Source organism: Gossypium hirsutum, chromosome A13, assembly GCF_007990345.1.
Source record: "Gossypium hirsutum isolate 1008001.06 chromosome A13, Gossypium_hirsutum_v2.1, whole genome shotgun sequence".
In the NCBI taxonomy this organism is placed as follows: Eukaryota; Viridiplantae; Streptophyta; class Magnoliopsida; order Malvales; family Malvaceae; genus Gossypium; species Gossypium hirsutum.
This window is the reverse complement of record NC_053436.1, coordinates 89216111-89235062: the sequence shown is the minus strand read 5'-3', so window position 1 is coordinate 89235062 and position 18952 is coordinate 89216111.

Below are 18952 nucleotides of genomic sequence, written 5' to 3'. Positions count from 1 at the left end.
GCTCACTTTGAGCGTTGTGGAAAAGGCTTTTGCACTTCGTTGCATATGACATTCCTAGCATATTCATGTAGTCATTGTACTGCATCAAATGAGCTTGCAGGTCCCTTCTTCCCTTAAACATATCTTTTGGGAACTTGAACTCATGTGGTAAGTTTACCGCAGGAATTTCAAGGGCCAATGGGTTATTGGAACAGAATAGTTAATCCATGTCCTGTGATTCAGGGTGTAACGCATGTATGTCTCTATGCAATTCGTCCATTTTGTTTTGCCATTCTTTAATCTGCGTATCTGAGGCCTTGTCCTGTGTGTTTACATTATCCTGAAAACCTGAGTTGTCAGAATATATTTTTTTCGCAACTCTTTTTTCTACTTTAGTAGCTCCTGTTGGAAACCTTGTTGCTACTCAAAATGAGCCTCCTGAGTAGCCATCAGTTCCTTTATAAATCTCATTTGCTTCTGAAGGGCTAGAAACTGTTGTGGGGGTTCTTCTTGGATAGGAGGGAGTGGCAACCCCTGATTGGTAGAAATATTCAAGTCCAAAGGATCATATTCTCCCTGATAAACCATATTGCCGAGGTTTTTCGATTTATCGATGAACCATTCTCTAAATAAGTCTGTTTCATTGTGTTGGTCACCGAAACCTGATGCTCCAACCTGTCATGATGAAGAGTTGAAGGGGAAATTTTCACTTGGGTGAGCCATTTGCTTCGAATACAGAAGGAAACTAACTTAAACTCAAAAAATATGGTGATCGTAAATCCGTCCACATTCACCGCACCAATTGTTGAGTAATATTTTCTCATGTGTTATTCATTGGAGTATTCGAGTATTTATACATGTTATAGATGCTATTAAAACTCATGATAGGACCTCCAGTACTAAGACCCCACTATATTTTGTCTTGACTCTAATGCCTTTAGTACTGACATTCTCTATCCCTAGTACTAACATTCTCTGCGGACTCTAGGCCTACTGGACACGTTCTACGAAACATGTGGTCCTTTTTGTTCCTAGATCTGATGTTCTGAGTGAGCACGGTACCTGTTGGATATGTGTCTGGGTGACTACGCGCTCCTTGGGTATATGCGAACTGAGATTGTGATGAGTTGGATCCGCGAGCTCCTTAGGTATATATAAACTCACCTTGCTGTCCTCTCACAGTTCGTCTTGTACCTAATATTCTAGTGGGACTTATCCAGGTCGTGGGTTAGTGATCTAAATCCTGTCTAGGACTTGAGTTGGTGATCACTGATGTATAACATTTTTAATATAAAAAAATCATTTAAATGATAAAAAGTTGTACATGGTTTCAATACAATAAACCTGTAGGGCCCAATTTTGGCCTGGGGCCCAAAAACCAAAAAATAAAACAAAATAAAACCAAAAATAAAAAAGTTCTACAGTCCCAATTACAACCCAGATCACTTGGCCCAATTTTACAAATGACCCAACAATAGAAATAGGCCCAAGGGGCCTAAAACCGAAAAATTCTCAGCCTAAGGGTGAAAACCTTAGCTGCTAGGTGCCGTAACCCCTCATCCTCACCTCCATCGTAGCACCATATGACCACTGAGCTCCGTACTTTGTACCTGCGCACAAATGCAAAAAGGACAGCACAGCAAAGAGAAAAACAACAGCAAAGAAATTCTTTGTGTTTTTCTTTTTATTTTCGGCTATAAAAAGCCACAGAGATGATGCATTATGAGCCTTTTTTTACGAATATACACGAACACAGAAAGGAAATCAATACAAAAAAGGAGAAAGAGCGATTAAAAAAATCTGAAAGGTGTTTCCTTTTTCTTTTTTGATTCTTTTATTTTCTCTTTTACTTCATTTTCTGCTTTATTTTTCATTGATAAAAGAATAATAAACAAAAAGAAACACAAATAGGGGAGGTCGAAACTACTTGGCCCTTCACGTTCCACCGTCGAAAGCAATTGAGGTCCGCCGATTCCGATGAAAATCGGCGATTAAGGGCTCGAGAAGTTAAAAAACCCAAAAAATGGGTCTTTTTGGTTTTTGGCCATCGCGGACAGCGGTACAGTCACCGGCGGCCGCCGCGGTAGTCGGGTGCCGGAGCCTAAGGCTGGCCATGGAGGGCCTTAAGGGAAGGAGAGAGCCTTTTGCTGTATTTTTTTTGGAAGAAGGGTCAAAATGAAGTTTGAAATAAAAAATTTGATTTAAATAGCATATGGAAACAACGTCGTTTCATCTAGGCCATTTAAAGCCAAAACGGCGTCGTTTCACTAATAGCCCATCTGACCGATCAGACCCGCCAAGGGATCCGCGTGTTTTCACGTTGATGGGCTTATTACGCTTCAAGTCCCTCCGCTTTCTTGCGATGTTCAATCAAATCCTTTTCTTTTCTTTTCTTTTACTTTTTAATTTTGCCCCATGACTTTTACCCTTGATTCACTTAGATCCGCTTTGAAATGCTGCGTTTTGAGGGCTTGGGATTTTTTCTCAGTCAGTCCCTCTCCGTTTTACGTGCGTTCTATTTGGGCCCTATTTCCTTTCTCTTTTTTAAATTCGCCCCTTTACTTTTATTCCATTTTTAAGTCAATCCTTGACCTTTTACTTTAAATTGTTTTATTATAAATTATATTTAATTATTTTATATATTATCTATTTTTAAGTTTTTCTATATATGATTTATTTAAAATTGCTTAACATATTATTTATTAAATATTTTTCATATATTTTAAACTATTTTATATATTATCTATTTTAATTCTTTTATAAGTTATTTAGTCTATACTGTTTCATATGTTAACCGCTTTTAAATTCTTTTTACTATTCATTGTAAACCTTTTTATTATTATTTTTTTTAGATTTCATATTTTTATTGAACCGTTTTATATATATTTTTATATATTCTCTATTTTAAATTTATTTTTCACATATTGTTTATTTCAAACTTTTTATATGTTCGTTTAAATTGTTTTACAAATTATTTATTTTACGTTGCTCTATATATTATTTTATTGTTTTGTATATTAATGATTTTAAATTGTTTTATATCATGTATTTCATTTTTCTTCATTTTTTGATGTTAGTATTTAAATAGTGTATGTTGTAAGATCATTGCTATTGTGTGTATTTTGATTTGTATATTTTTATTTTTATATCATTGTTATTCATTTGTGTAATATTGTACTCGCAAATTATTATTCCATGCTTGCAATTATGTTTTTATTTCTTGTTATTGCATTGTCATTATAATTCCAACTTTTATCCAACAGCGATTGACTTTTATCCTTAAGCAAACCAAACAAATATATTTTGAGTCGGTTTTATAATCGCTTACTTGAAAGCTTCTCAAAACAATGCAATATTTCGTGTTTAGAAATTCGAGAAATTGTGACCTAACGTGCTAGGTTTCGATTTTCCATTGATCAAATAACCAAATATCCTTTTAAAATTTTAATGCATGAGTTTTGGAAATCATGAGATAATCTTGGTATTGAGGGTTTGAAATGTTGTATCTTAACGTGTTGGATATGATATTTTATCCCTTCGAAAAAAGAAAATCTCAATATCCAATTCGAGTTATATAAACATTTTTTAAAAGAATTGTATTTTAATTTTTTTTTCAAATCGTCAACATTAGGACATTAATTAATCAACACGGTATCAATTTTGGGCGTTACGAGGGTGCTAATCCTGCTTCGTGTGTAACCGACTCCTGAACCCATTTTCTTGAATTTCGTAGGCCAAAATCAATATTTTCATAAAATAAAATGTTTATAGGTGATCCGATCACACCTAAACAAAAAGGATTGATGGCAACTCCATTTTCATTTTTAAAGTCGATCCCCTTTTTTTTCAAATATAAAAAAGGGTTTCGACAGCTTGGCGACTCCACTGGGGACAAATAAGAGAGTAAAGCCATAAAATTTGTTATTTTCTGTTTTTTTGTCGAAAATTGAAAATTTGATTTGAAAATCATGATTCTTTTGTTGCATTTGTTTGTGATCCTTATGATTGTTGTGGTTTGAGTCTCGTAGAATACTCTTGCATTGTATTGCATGACCGTTGTTGTTACACCTTTTAAGTGGGAGTGAGAAACTATGCCTTCGTGAGATTTTCACCTCCGCATGGGATAGTGGACTTCTTCTGGGATACATCCGTACCTATGTCTTCGTGAGATTTTCATCTCCGCATGGCCATAGGAAAATGTATTCTTCTGAATTGAACTCAATCCATATGAGCCTATAATGGGTGAAGATTGAGGAATCTGCTGGTTCGGGTACCGTTTTCTTTAGAACCAAACCACATATAGTGAGCCTTAGGAGCCCACCCTAGGTAGAACCACCAAACCCCTAGAGGTCACCCGAATATGTGCTCTATTTGTTCTTTATTTCTTCAATACTAACGTGTTTTGTTTTGTTTATGGTTGCATTACATTGCATCATCATAAAAAAGAGGTGTCGATTCACGTTTAGTTGCTAAATAGAGAGCTTGTCATGGAAAATGGATTTCTTGATAAAGTGGAATACAATACGGCCGTCCAAATATGGTCCGAGTAAACACAACGAGAGAAGGCTGATAGCCCGTGTAGGAGTATACAACTATGCTTCGTTGCTTGATACGACATTCGGGAGCCGTCAACTTTCTTAAAGAAGCTAACAAGCCTCACGGGGATGAGTGGGCAATGGATCACAGCCCGGATCAAGCAAAAATGAGCTAGTGTGGCATCCATTAGGAAGTTCGCGATATTTGATCTTAACATACAAATATGAAAAAAGGGATCGATGTCTTCGCCTGGAGTATGAGGGCAAGGCCGTACATGTTTCCGCTTTATGTAAAGAGATTTGTTATCTAGAAAATTTGTTCTAACAGAATTGAACCAGAATCAACGTCTCTTTTTGCATTCATTTCACGCATCTGCATTGCATTTCATCATATGCATTGAATGTCACAAAAGGGCCCTAATTAGTTAAAAAACTATTTCAGTAATCTAGAAACCGAAAAAAACCTACCAAGTACGCATCGTTATGGAACCTGAAGAAAAACTAAAGCGATAGATAAAAGACTGGAAAGGTTGGAACAAATGCAGAAGGAGATGCAAGAACAGATGCAAGCACAAATGCAAGAGCAATTGGCTAAAATCCAGCAGGATATGAGGGACCAAATGTTGGAATCACAAAGGAACATGATGAACCAACACAATTGTTGACCAGTGGGCTAGACAAAGGAAAAGGTCCTATGGTCAATATTGAGGATGACAATAAAGATCCTCTCTATCCCCTAGTTTCACCCCGACAAACGCTTAGACACAACCCGAGGTGTACACCCGAAAACCCTCTATTACAATCAGGCCTCAATAGTTTTAGGCCGGTGATTCAACACCGATGAATTACCAAGTCGGCTCAGGCTCTAATCCGAGGAACAACCCAACTAATCCCGTTATCCCCGATCTCGATACTGTGGAAGAAACAAGAAAAACAAGGGTGGAGCTCTCGAAACAATTGGAATACTGATGCAAGTGGTTAGAAGAAAAGTTCAAAGCAATGGAAAGTGTTTGCTATCACTGCAGAATCGATGCTAAAGATTTGAGCTTGGTTCCGGACTTAGTGCTTCCCCTCAAGTTCAAAACTCTAGAGTTTGAGAAGTACAACGAGACTGGCTGTCTCTAAGCTCCCATCACTATGTTTTGCAGACGAATGGCAGGCTATGTCAATAATGACCAATTATTGATTCATTGTTTTGAATAAAGTCTAGTTGAGGCAGCATCCAAATGGTACAACCAATTGAGCCGTACCCAGATCAATTCATAGAAAGATCTAGCACAAGCTTTCATGAAGTAGTTTAGTCACGCGATGGATATGACTCCTGATAGGATCAACTTGAAAACATGGAAAAGAAACCAAATGAGAGTTTCCGGCAATACACCCAAAGGTGGAGGGAAGTTTCCATATAAGTCCAGCCACCTCTCCTAGGAAAAGATACCACCATGCTATTTATCAATACCTTAAAGGCTCCATTCATCACTCATATGTTGGGGAGCGCCACTAAAAGCTTCTCAGATATAGTGATAACCGATGAAATGATTGAAAACGCAATGAGCGGGAAGATAAACACAAGAGAAAGCGCCAAGAGGTCAACCCAAAAGAGAAATAAAAATGAAGTGAATAATATGAACAAAGGGTATTCCAAATCAGTCACTGTAGGCCAACCAAAGATAGTAACCACCAATCATCAGGCCCCTCCGAGACAAGCAGAAAAGTTACAGTTCACACCTATACCTATGATATATGGAGAGTTGTGTAAAAAGCTATTTGATGCACATATGGTGTCCCCTTTCTACCTAGAACCGATGCAACCTCCATTTCCCAAATCGTACGACCCAAATGCTCAGTGCGAATAACATGCTAGAATCATTGGGCATTCAATCAAAAATTGCACCGCGTTCAAAAAGCTAATTGAAAGATTTATTAAAATGGGGATTGTGAAGTTTGATGACCCATCCGCGCCCAATATAGTGGGAGTTCCACAATGAAGAGGGGCATGAAATCCAAGAATGCATCAAGTTTAGGGCCCTGGTGCAGGACATGATGGACAATAAAGAAATCAAATTTTATGAAGATATCGGAGGCCCAGTGGGAATGTCAGGGAATATAAACATTAACAATGTATCTGAAGAGGGAACCAGGGAATAGAATTTTCCAAGCATCTGCCCCTACATACTTGGGGGTGTTTTGAACAATGGGACTGTGGAAGAGATCCCTGTAATTTTAAAGCTAACTCAGAGTAATGTTCAAAACACACTTACCACTCTAAGCCTAGGAGTGATGAGAATCATTTTGTGAAATAGGCTTATGTTCAAAATCTTTATTTCAATAAAATGCATCTTTGCTACCATTTTGAGCAAATATTCTTTCATTCTTTCCATTTCGTTCATAATCATACTATACAAATAATTATTAGATTCTTTTGTTTTTTGGACTCTCTTTGAAATATTCTTTTATTCTTCATTCATGATCATACCATAAATAACTATTCTTAGATTCATTTATTCTTTAGAATATTCCTTCGTACCTACAATAGGTCCCTATATATCAACGATATAAGTGACACTGCTACTGACCCAGAGTTTTCTTTTGAGCAAGATATGTGTCTAGAGGGATCTCAAGACTTTGAAGATAATAGAGATGGTAGCCTATCTCCTGATTTGTTAAAGATGATAGAACAAGATGAGAAACAGACGCTACCTTACAAAGGGTCAATGGACATTGCGAGCCTAGGAAAAGAGAAAGTTAAGATCGAAGCCTATATCACAGAGACAAAGCGAGACGTCATTGATTTTTCTCAAGAATTAAAAGATATTTTCACATGATCGTATCAAGATATGCCTAGGCTGCTAAGACATGTGGATGCTGTTAAGGCTAAAAAATATTAGAAGAGGTCCATAAGGGTGTCTGAAGAACACATGCTAATGGTTTTATAATGACCAGGCAAATCATGAGGTTCAGGTACTGCTGGTTCACCATGAAAGATGATCATATCAAATATGCTGTAAATACCAAATTTATCGAGACAAGATTTATATGTCTCCTTCATTCCTTCATACATGGATGTTTGGGGCTGATCTCGTCAAAAGCTTCTAGCAGACATCGTCATCTTTGTGGTCGTCAATTACTTCACTAAATGGGTGAAAGTAGCTTCATATGTCAATGTTACAAAGTCGACAGTCATCAAATTTAAAAAGAAAAAAGAGGTCGTGTGCAGACAAAGAATGCTAAAAAGGATCATATCCAACAATGTACAACAACATGATATCAAAAGTTTGCAGTCTGTTCAAGACCAAACACTATATCACCCCAAAATGAATGGTGCAGTAGAGACAGCAAAAAAAAAGATCGTGGGAAAAATGACCGAGACTTGTAAATATTGGCATAGGAAGTCACCATTCACCCTCTATGCTTGTTGATTATCGGCCAGAACCTTCGTCGAGGCAACACCTTTCTCATTAGTTGATGGAATGGAAGAGGTTTGCCCATTGAAATCGAGATTCCTTCTCTTCGAACTTTGATTGAGTCAAGAATTGGATAAAGCAGAAGGATCCAGTGAACTTAATTGAAGAAAAGAGGTTGAAAGTTACCCGTCATGGTCAAAACATACCAAAAATGAATGATGCGAGCTTACGACAGAAAGGTTCATCTTAGAGCATTCCACAATGGGGACCATGCGTTGAAGAAGATCCTTTCTATACAGAAAGACTTCAGAGGAAAGTGGATGCCAGACTGAGAAGAACCTTATGTAGTAAAGAAGGCATGTTCTGGAGGAGCATTGATATTGACTGAGATGGATGGCAAGAACCTACCTAATCCCATAAATTCAGATTTAGTCAAAAGTTTTCCAAAAAAAGAAGAGAAGAAAAAAAGAACAAAGAAAAAGGAGAGGCCAAGGCGAAAACCCGCAAAGGGTGCTTTGAAACTAAAGGGGTTTTGAATTGAAAACCCATAAAGGGCAATTCAAATAAAAGTGGGGCATGCGATAGTCTTGTCATGCCTGAATTAACAAGAAGGAGGTATGCTACATCTTAGGGCATCGACAAAGTACTCTAGATCTCCTAAACACATGTCGGGCTCAAAATGATCCTCAAGAAGTTCATACAGAGAAGCTCAGACTACGATATCTGGGGCACCTAGTCTTCATCTTTCCCATATTGAATTTACTATTTTTGAGTACTTTATTCGTTTCAAGATATGCTCCCAATAAATTTCCTTCTTATTCCATTTGCTATCTTTGATTAATTTATTCGTTTCGAGCTATGCTCCTAATCAATTTCCTTCTTGTCCATTGTTATGATCCTTTTCAAGCATTTCGTATTGAAACAATGATTAATGGACTAATAATACTTTCACAAAAGAAGTTCAGCATATTACTCTGGAAGCTTCTAAATAGTACAAGAACCTGAAACAACATTGTTGTTTAGAACTCACAAAGCCTAAGGGTTGGAAATGTTTGAGAAAGAGGACTTTAAATTGTGACTATCTTTTCAAATTTTCTGTCAAAGATATCAGTTGAATGAGGAGACAAGATATCGCGTCAGTGATACAACCTCGACGAATAACGAGCAACGCAAGTAAATGACATTCTACATTCCTGCATACATATCTGGTCATGTTACCCAGATCATTGAAGAAGATACAAATCCTATACCCCTGAGTTGCCGTGGGATGGATTGAATATGGTACAAATCCTATACCCCTGAGTTGTAGTGGGATGGATGGAAAGAAACCACAAAATTTTATCTCCCTGAAGTTGCAGTGGAGTAAACCAGCTAAGCAAATGGTGATTATTTTTTCGAATTTTCTGTCAAAGATCCCAGCTAGCAAAGAAGGCAGGATAACACATCAGTGATAGAATATTGATGAATAATGAGCAATGACAACCCAAATATCAAAAAGGGGATCATTCTTATGATATTCTGCATTCATGCAAATATCATATATACACATCTAGTTAGGAGCATTCGATTCATTCTGATCATGACATCCTAATCATTTGGCATAAACATAGGCTCATGAAATCAATTCTACAGGTCATTTTCCCTAGAAGACGATGTAACAAGATCGGTGAATCCACAAATCCCATATCCCTGAAGTTGCAGTGGGATTGATCGAAGTTATAATGGTGAACCTTATCTCCCTAAAGTTGCAGTGGAGCAGGTTGAAGTTAAAGTCTTATATCCCTGAAGTTGCATTAGAACAGATGGAAACTATAAATAAACAGATCTTATCTCTCTAAAGTTGCAGTGGAGCAGATCATAGCAAACCTTATCTCCATGAAGTAGCAGTGGAGCAGGTTGAAGTAGCAAGTCTTATCTCTCTGAAGTTGCAGTGGAGCAGACTGAAGATAGTGGATTTTATTTCCCTGAAGTTGCAGTGGAGCAGATCGAAGCCACAATCCTTATCTTTCTGAAGTTGCAGTAGAATAGGATAAAAATACACAAACCTTATCTCCCTGAAGTTGCAGTAGAGCAGGTTGAAGTTACCAATTCTTATCTCCTTTGAGTTTCAATAGAGTAGAACGAAGCTACGAATCTCTTCTCCTTGAAAATACATTGGAGTAAACCGAAATTGCAATCTTTATCTCTCTGAAGTTGTAGTAGGTAGGATAAAAATACGCAAACCTTATCTCCCTGAAGTTGCAGTGGAGCAGGTTGAAATTACCAATTCTTGTCTCCTTTAAGTTCCAACGGAGTATATCGAAGCTACAAATCTCTTCTCCCTAAAACTATATTGATGTAAATCGAAGCTACAAGTTTCATCTTCCTGAAGTTGCTGTAGGACTACTGGAGGAAGAGGAGCACCAAAGAAGTCGAGATTCAGAGAGTCTGAGCAAAATTGACCTTTTTATAGTCTTTACTCCATTCTTGATACACGAAAATGAGCAAAGAGGGGCAGCTGTAACGCCCAATTTTGGCCCGAGGCCAACAACCAAAAAATAAAACAAAATAAAACCAAAAATAAAAAAGTTCTACAGTCCAAATTACAGCCCAGATCACTTGGCCCAATTTTACAAATAACCCAACAATAGAAATAGGCCCAAAGGGCCCAAAATTGAAAAATTCTCAGTCGAAGGGTGAAAACCCTAGCTGCTAGGCATCGCAACCCCTTGACCTCACCTCCAGCGTAGCATCGTATAACCACCGAGCTCCATACCTTCGTACCTGCGTACAAATGGAAAAAGGACATCACAACAAAGAGAAAAACAACAGCAAAGAAATTCTTTGTATTTTTCTTTTTATTTTCAGCTATAAAAAGCCATAGGATGATGTATTACGAGCCTTTTTTTTACGAATATACACGAACACATAAAAGAAATCAATACAAAAAAGTAGAAAGAGCGATTAAAAAATTCGAAAGGTGTTTCCTTTTTCTTTTTTGATTCTTTTATTTTCTCTTTTACTTCATTTTCTGCTTTATTTTTCATTGATAAAAGAATAATAAACAAAAAGAAACACAAAGAGAGGAGGTTAAAAATACCTGGCCCTTCTCGTTCCACCGTCGTAAGCAATTGAGGTTCGCCGATTCTGATGAAAATTGGCGATTAAGGGGCTCGGGAAGTTAAAAAACCCAAAAAATGGGTCTTTTTGGTTTTAAGCCATCGCGGACGGCAGCGCCGTCGCTGATGGGCGCCGCGGTGGTCTGGTGCCGGAGCCTAAGGCTGGCCATGGAGGGCCTTAAGGGAAAAAGAAAGCCTTTTTGCTTTTTTTTTTTGGAAGGAGGGTTAAAATGAAGTTTGCAATAAAAAAATTGATTTAAATAGCATGTGGAAACGGTGTCGTTTCATCTAGGCCATTTAAAGGCCAAAACGACGTCGTTTCACTAATAGCCCATCTGACCAATTCGACCCGCTAAAGGATCCGCGTGTTTTCACATTGATGGGCTTATTGCGCTTCAAGTCCCTCCGCTTTCTCGCACGTTTTCAATCAAATCCTTTTCTTTTCTTTTCTTTTACTTTTTAATTTTGTCCCATGACTTTTACCCTTATTCACTTAGATCCGCTTTGAAACGCTACGTTTTGAGGGCTTGGGATTTTTTCTCAATCAGTCCCTCTCCTTTTTGCGTGCGTTCTATTTGGGCCCTATTTCCTTTCTCTTTTTTAAATTCTCCCCTTTACTTTTATTTCATTTTTAATTCAATCCTTGGCCTTTTACTTTAAATTGTTTTATTATAAATTATATTTAATTATTTTATATATTATCTATTTTTAAGTTTTTTTATATATTATTTGTTTAAAATTTCTTTACATATTATTTATTAAATATTTTTCATATATTTTAAACTATTTTATATATTATCTATTTTAATTCTTTTATAGGTTATTTAGTCTATATTGTTTTATATGTTAACTGTTTTTAAATTCTTTTTATTATTCATTGTAAACCTTTTTATTATTAATTTTTTTTATATTTCATATTTTTATTGAACCGTTTTATATATTCTCTATTTTAAATTTATTTTTCTCATATTGTTTATTTTAAACTTTTTATATGTTAGTTTAAATTTTTTATAAATTATTTATTTTACATTGCTCTATATATTATTTTATTATTTTGTATATTAATGATTTTAAATTTTTTTATATCATTTATTTCATTTTTCTTCGTTTATTGATGTTAGTATTTAAATAGTATATGTTGTAAGATCACTCCTATTGTGTGTATTTTGATTTGTATATTTGTATAATATTGTACTCACAAATTATTATTCCATCCTTGCAATTATGTTTTTATTTCTTGTTATTGCATTGTGATTATAATTCCAACTTTTGTCCAACATTGATTGACTTTTATCCTTAAGCAAACCAAACAAATATATTTTGAGTCAGTTTTATAATCGCTTATTTGAAAGCTTCTCAAAACAAGGCAATATTTCGTGTTTGGAAATTCGAGAAATCATGACCTAAAATGCTGGGTTTCGATTTTTTGTTGATCAAATAACCAAATATCCTTCTAAAATTTTAATGCATGAATTTTGAAAATCATGAGATAATCTTGGTATTGAGGGTTTGAAATGTTATATCTTAACGTGCTGGATATGATATTTTATCCCTTCGAAACAAGAAAATCTCAATATCCAAACATTTTTTAAAAGAATTGTATTTTAAATTTTTTTTTTGAATCTTCAACATTAGGACATTAATTAATCAACAAGATACCAATTTTGGGCGTTACGAGGGTGCTAATCCTTCGTCGTGCGTAACCGACTCCCGAACCCATTTTCTTAAATTTCGTAGGCCAAAATCAAAATTTTAATAAAATAAAATGTTTATAGGTGATTTGATCACACCTAAACAAAAAGGATTAGTGGTGACCCTATTTTCTTTTTTAAAGTCGATCTCTTTTCTTTTTTCAAATTTAAAAAAAGGTTTCGACAAAACCATTTAAACGTTAAATGCAATTTAATTAATGCAAACTTTTTAAAACTTTCTATTACCTTTTCAATGGCTTAATTAATGGATTTATTTAATGTAATTAAAAGTCTTTGCATTAATTAAATAAATAAACAAGATTTTGCTTCAATACAAGGAATTGAAGAGTTCAAAAAAAAAAGTAATACGTTAATGTAATATTGCATTAATTAAATAAACGTACAAGATTTTGCACCACAATTTTACATTATTTAAAACTATTAGAATTAAGTGAACCGAATTCTTATTTAAATAAAATACAGTGGTAAAATAAAATAAAAGAAGAATCCATATAGAATTACACTTCTTTTATTTTATTTTAGAATAAGGTTTTTTAAACCTTATTAAATTCCATCTATTTGATATTGATTAGAATAATGTGTTTTAGTCTTACTAGGATATGGCTTTACAAGCCTATAATATAGTCTATTCCTCTTGTATTAAATTCGAATTCGACAAAGTGAATTTTCTTCTCCTCTGCCCGTGGTTTTTTCCCGAAAGGGTTTCCACGTAAAAATCTATGTTTTTTATTTTTATTTTTTTCACAAAAACATTTTTCTTGAATTAATTTTTATTGTAATTAACCATGCAATTTAATTTGTGCACTATAATTATTGTAATTACCTATGCAATTTAATTGATGTAGCACAATTTTGCATTAATTTAAAGATTTTCCATTAATTAAATTAAATTGTAATTATCCATGCAATTTAACTGATGCACCACAATTTAATTAAAGACATTGCCTTCAATTCTTACTTTCCTCTTTTCTTCTCTTCTTTTCTCCAATCCTAAAAGGGGTTGACAAAAAAAAAAACCCAACATACTAAAAAAACATCCTAATAAATAACACACATTTACTATAATTAATAATTAGTTATTAATTAATGTTCTTTTACTTTATTGATTGGTTAGTAATTAACAACTTTCTATTGTAATAATTAAGAATTAATTATCTCATTTAATTGTTAAACATATTTTTACTATTGTATTATTATTAAATATTATAAGTATTATTATTGTATGATTATTAAATATTATAAGTATTATTATTATGATTATTATTAAAGATATAAGTATTATTTTTCAACATATTTTTTTTATTATAGGATTATTGTTAAACATATATATGAATCCATAAATACAAAAATATGAGCAAAATGCTAAAATATAATAAATTAACATTATTCAACAATAATCTGATATGGTTATAACAAGTATTTTGAGATTACAAGGTTTCAGTTGTCTATAAAATTCCAGATGTGACATATACATGGTTTGCCATCCAGCTGTAGACGGGGCTTTATGGTGGATCCAATAAGCCAAAATGGTAGGCATTGGGTAATCTCCTTCTAATTGTACCATCACATTATGATTATCATATACATGTGCAATTGAAATAGTATGATGGTATTGAAAATGTTCCGGACCTCTCCAAAGAGGAAAGAAAGTTATGTCACCTCGCTTGGTTAAATAATTGAAGATCACCCCAAACCTGTTGGCAATCAGGACACCTGTCATAGGCATAACCATCCAGTGTTCTGCTGGTGCAGGCGATTGTGAGAAATATAGTGAATTACATAATTCATCGATTCCATTAGTGAAAACTCTAGCATAGATATCATATGAACTCAATAACTCGTCTAGCAATTGATGTCCAACATAGAGCCACTGATCTTCGCCATAACCAAGACAAACATATATTGCTCGGAATTCGCAATTTCCATCACCCCTGACATCTTGTACATGTGTGATGTAAGAGTGGAACATATCTAGAATTTCTTTTATTAGTGGATGAGTGTCACATGATTGAGGCATCTGGTTTAAGTCTATGAAGTCTGAAACTTACTCTGATGGCTCCTGATTTAAGTCTGGAATTTCGGTTACGTATGAACTATGTCTTGTAGGTTCTTTGTTCAACTCTACCAGATCCAACCCAACAGATTTTGACATGGTTGAATGGCTACGTCTTCTAGGAGCTTGACTTATAGAATCGACTCGTTTTTTGTTTTTGTTTCTTCAAGGTTTGTTGTCCATGCGTATTTTTTTGAATTGTAAGTTCTTTAATGAGTGTTTTACTTGGTTGGAATATATCTCTTAACTTTCTTAACAGACTTTTTTTCCCGGCTTTTGACTACTTAGTGAAGTTTTCTTTGAACATTTCTAACTCACCGTCACAACAAATATCCTCATTTTCCACAGAAGTTGACGGTGATAAGTCAAGCTTCCTTTAGAATACATCTATTGAATCCAACAGAATACACTCACCTGCATTGAAATGCCATTAGTTTATAAAAATTCAATATATAAATATGATAAACCTCAAAAGTAACATATTTTAATCCTATGCTTGGCATATTTTGGATGATTTATCATAAGATTTAGTAGATTTGATGCTCCTAATCCTTTAATTTCATGTTTTATATCCAGATGAGCATAGGAAAGCGAAAAGTGTAAGAAAAAGGCCAGAAACGGACAAAATGGGTCTATTTCAGTGCTTCACACGGCTTAGACACTTCCACAAGGGTAATCCACATGCCCATGTGAGAGACACCGGTAGACCACACGCCCGTGTGTCATGGCCGTGTCGACTTAAAACCATATCAGAATTTCACACGACCTAAGCACCATCACACGGGTGTACCACACGGCCGTGTCCCTGTCGAGACTATTTTAACTCTACTTGGAAAATGCTAATTTTGGGGCTATTTTGGGCATTCCAAAGTCCATTTAAACACACTAAAAGAGGATCAAGGGGGGACACGAAGTAGAAGGTAGAAAATACTTGAAGACAACCATTGGAATCAGCTCGGAAGCAGGTTTACTTCAAGACTAAAGATCTCCATTCAATTTCTACCGGAGTTTTTGAGTTTCTTTATGTTTTGTTGTTTTCTCAATTTTGAGATGTTTTCCCCCATCGTTATGAACTAAACTCCCTAAATACCTAAGGGAGATGAAACCTAAAACAAATCTTATTACTATTTGAATTATATGATAAATACTTGTTCTTATTCTTAATTATGTGTTCTTAATTCTTGTTTTAATATTTCAGGATATTAATTCAAGTCTGATGTGCTTATTCAGTGGAGCAAAAGTCCCTGTTTAAGAGTAGACCTAGCATAATTAAGCGGAGTTGCATGCAATCCTAGAGATAGGATGACATAAATGTGCCAGATTAGAGTCAAATCTAATAAGGGAATCTATAGATCGAGTTAATGCGACAATAGCGGTTTTAATTAGAAAGAGATTTCAATTAATCAACCTAGAGTCAGTTGTTTTTAGTCTCGAGAGAGATATTAGCATAAGCTAAGGATTTCTACGGGTTAAGTTAAATGAATAAGTCGTCTAATTCAGAAGTAATAAGTGAAGTCTAGGTGGATTCTTCCTTGGGTATTGTCTTCTCCATCGGTTTTCCAAAAGTATTTTCCAACTTTTATCCCTGTCGTGTTCTTAGTTAATTAGATAGTTAATCTTAGTTTAAAAACATCCCTTTAATTCTTAGGCTAGATAATAAAAAGATAAATATTACTAGTACTTTTAGTCCTTATGGATACGATATTTCCGGTCTCACCATAACTATACTACAGTTTGATAAGTGCGCTTGCCTTAGTCAAATTTTCAGTCAGTTTAGCGACCATCAAAATAAAATTTAGAAAATAATTGTTAAATATACCACCTGAATTCAAGTAGATTGATAGCATGCAAGCGCATGGTAACCCAAAACTATGACGTAGTTTACAAACATAGTTTGAAGAGTCAAGTTGATGTCTACTCGATTGCTGAAGTTCCCCTTCTAGGATATCTAGAGCTTCAAGTGCCACAAAACCCCGCAATAATCTGAAACACAGTAAGTTGTGTCCTTGTTTGAGGACAATTCTACTCTTTTCAAAACTTTCATATATCGATGTAAGTTGAGACTTCACAATTTGATTGATACAACCAACAAATTTATCTATAGAAGAATTTTTTGCACAAAGGTATTTCTTTAGCTTTGCATGCTGGCTCTCAACTCTATTCGTAGTTCGTTCTCTAAAGTTGAGATGCCGATCAATCCAGACCGACACAAACATTTCCTTATATTTGCTTAACCACATTAGATCTAGATATTTTAAAACACCTGAATGTATATAAATGTTAGTTATGTATAAAAAGTCTTCTAAAACTATAAACAATTATTTATAGAATAACGAGGCTTGTACCTAGATATTCATTCAACATTGATTAGAGTTTTCTGTAGTTTTTGGTGTACAAAATCCACGTTGGAGATTCAACGAGTACAGTCCACATAGCACGAAAGGAGTCCCACTCATGTTGCAACTTGATAGACTGCCTATAATGCTTTTTAATATTTTCAGTAATGTGCCATCTGCATAGTAATCGAGTGGCATCGGGGAAAACTTGTTGGCATGCATTCATCAAAACCAACTCTCTGTCCGTCACAATAACACGTGGGTACATGCACTCCTCTAGTGTCAACTTTAGATATGTTAATGCCCAATTATAGTTCTCCTCCTTTTCATTAATGATAAAGGCAAAAGCTATACTAAATGTCTTGTTGGTTGAAGTCACACCAACAATCTGAACAAAAGGCAGATCATATTTGTTCGTTTTGTACGTTACGTCTACAATCAAAACGTACAGAAGTGCACACCATATATCCAATGATCGTGGGTGAATGAAGAATAGATTTTCCAATTCATTTGAAATATTATTTACTGAAAACTCAGTAAAAAAATTTTTATCATTCAAAAGCAACATAAGAACCTGTATCGGAGTTTTACCGACATTCTGGGACGAGCAAAGCTTTTTTCGTGCATTGTATATGGTTTTTAGTGTAGAAACGTTATTCTCGTCCTGCTCCTTCAGTGTCAATAATATGTCACGTGATGTAACATTCTTACTCGTCAAATCAACCAATAATTTTTTTTTGTTTTCTTTCAACTGCCTTGCATAAGCATGTCCCTCCATATGTTGTGCAGGTGGATGGTTATGCTGATCACATATCACCCTCAACATCCACCCATCATATTGTTTTAAATATGAACCTACCAATTAGAATTTACAGTTGGTCTTTTTGGTGCCAGACTTTTTACTTAATTCTTTAAATTTGTATTCACCGCCACAGTCACAAATAAGTGTGACGTAAGACACCACACCATTTTCCTTTGCTTTTGATCTTCTCGTGACGATGATATAACCAAGAGAGAATGTCGTGTTTTGCACCCATTGCATCAGCTCTTCACGAGACTCGAAAACCTAAAATTTAAATAATTTTGTTAACAAATATTAAATGTTATGAAGATAAAAAAAATATTAACATCATAATAAATATTATACCCGATCGGTAAAAAATGGTGATGTCGCCATAGAAATCTCATTGCCTTCATCTAAGTTACTTCTGTAAAAATTCGACATCTTTTGTTGAACCCTACAAATTATGAAGAAAAATCAGTAGTTATAAAAATTTAAAACAGATTTTAATTTATACAAGAATTAATAAATAAAAAAAGAAAAAAATTAGAAAAACAGATTTTTATAAAAAACTGTTTAGAACAAATTTATAAAAAATAAAATTGCAAATAATAGAGTGTAGTGAGAAGGACTTACTTAATTTTGTTAATAATAATATGAGTTTACGTTAGGGTGTTGTTAATGTTCATCAAAATAAACATATATATATAACTCTGCCTATTTATTGAATTAATTACAACAAAATTAATTTTTCCCCTTTTTTAAGATGTTGACTCTAATTTTTTGGACTAAATTGATTACACTAATTAATTTAAGATGTTGAAAATGAAGATATTTGGAAAATGTACTAATTACAATAAAATTAATTTTTTCCATTTTTTAAGATGTTGACTCTAATTTTTTGGACTAAATTGATTACACTAATTAATTTAAGATGTTGAAAATGAAGATATTTGGAAAATGTACTAATTAATTTTTTGGACCACATTAATTTAAGATCTTTGCTCTGATTATTGTATTAATAAAAAGACTCATTGGGAAAGACACTCATCCA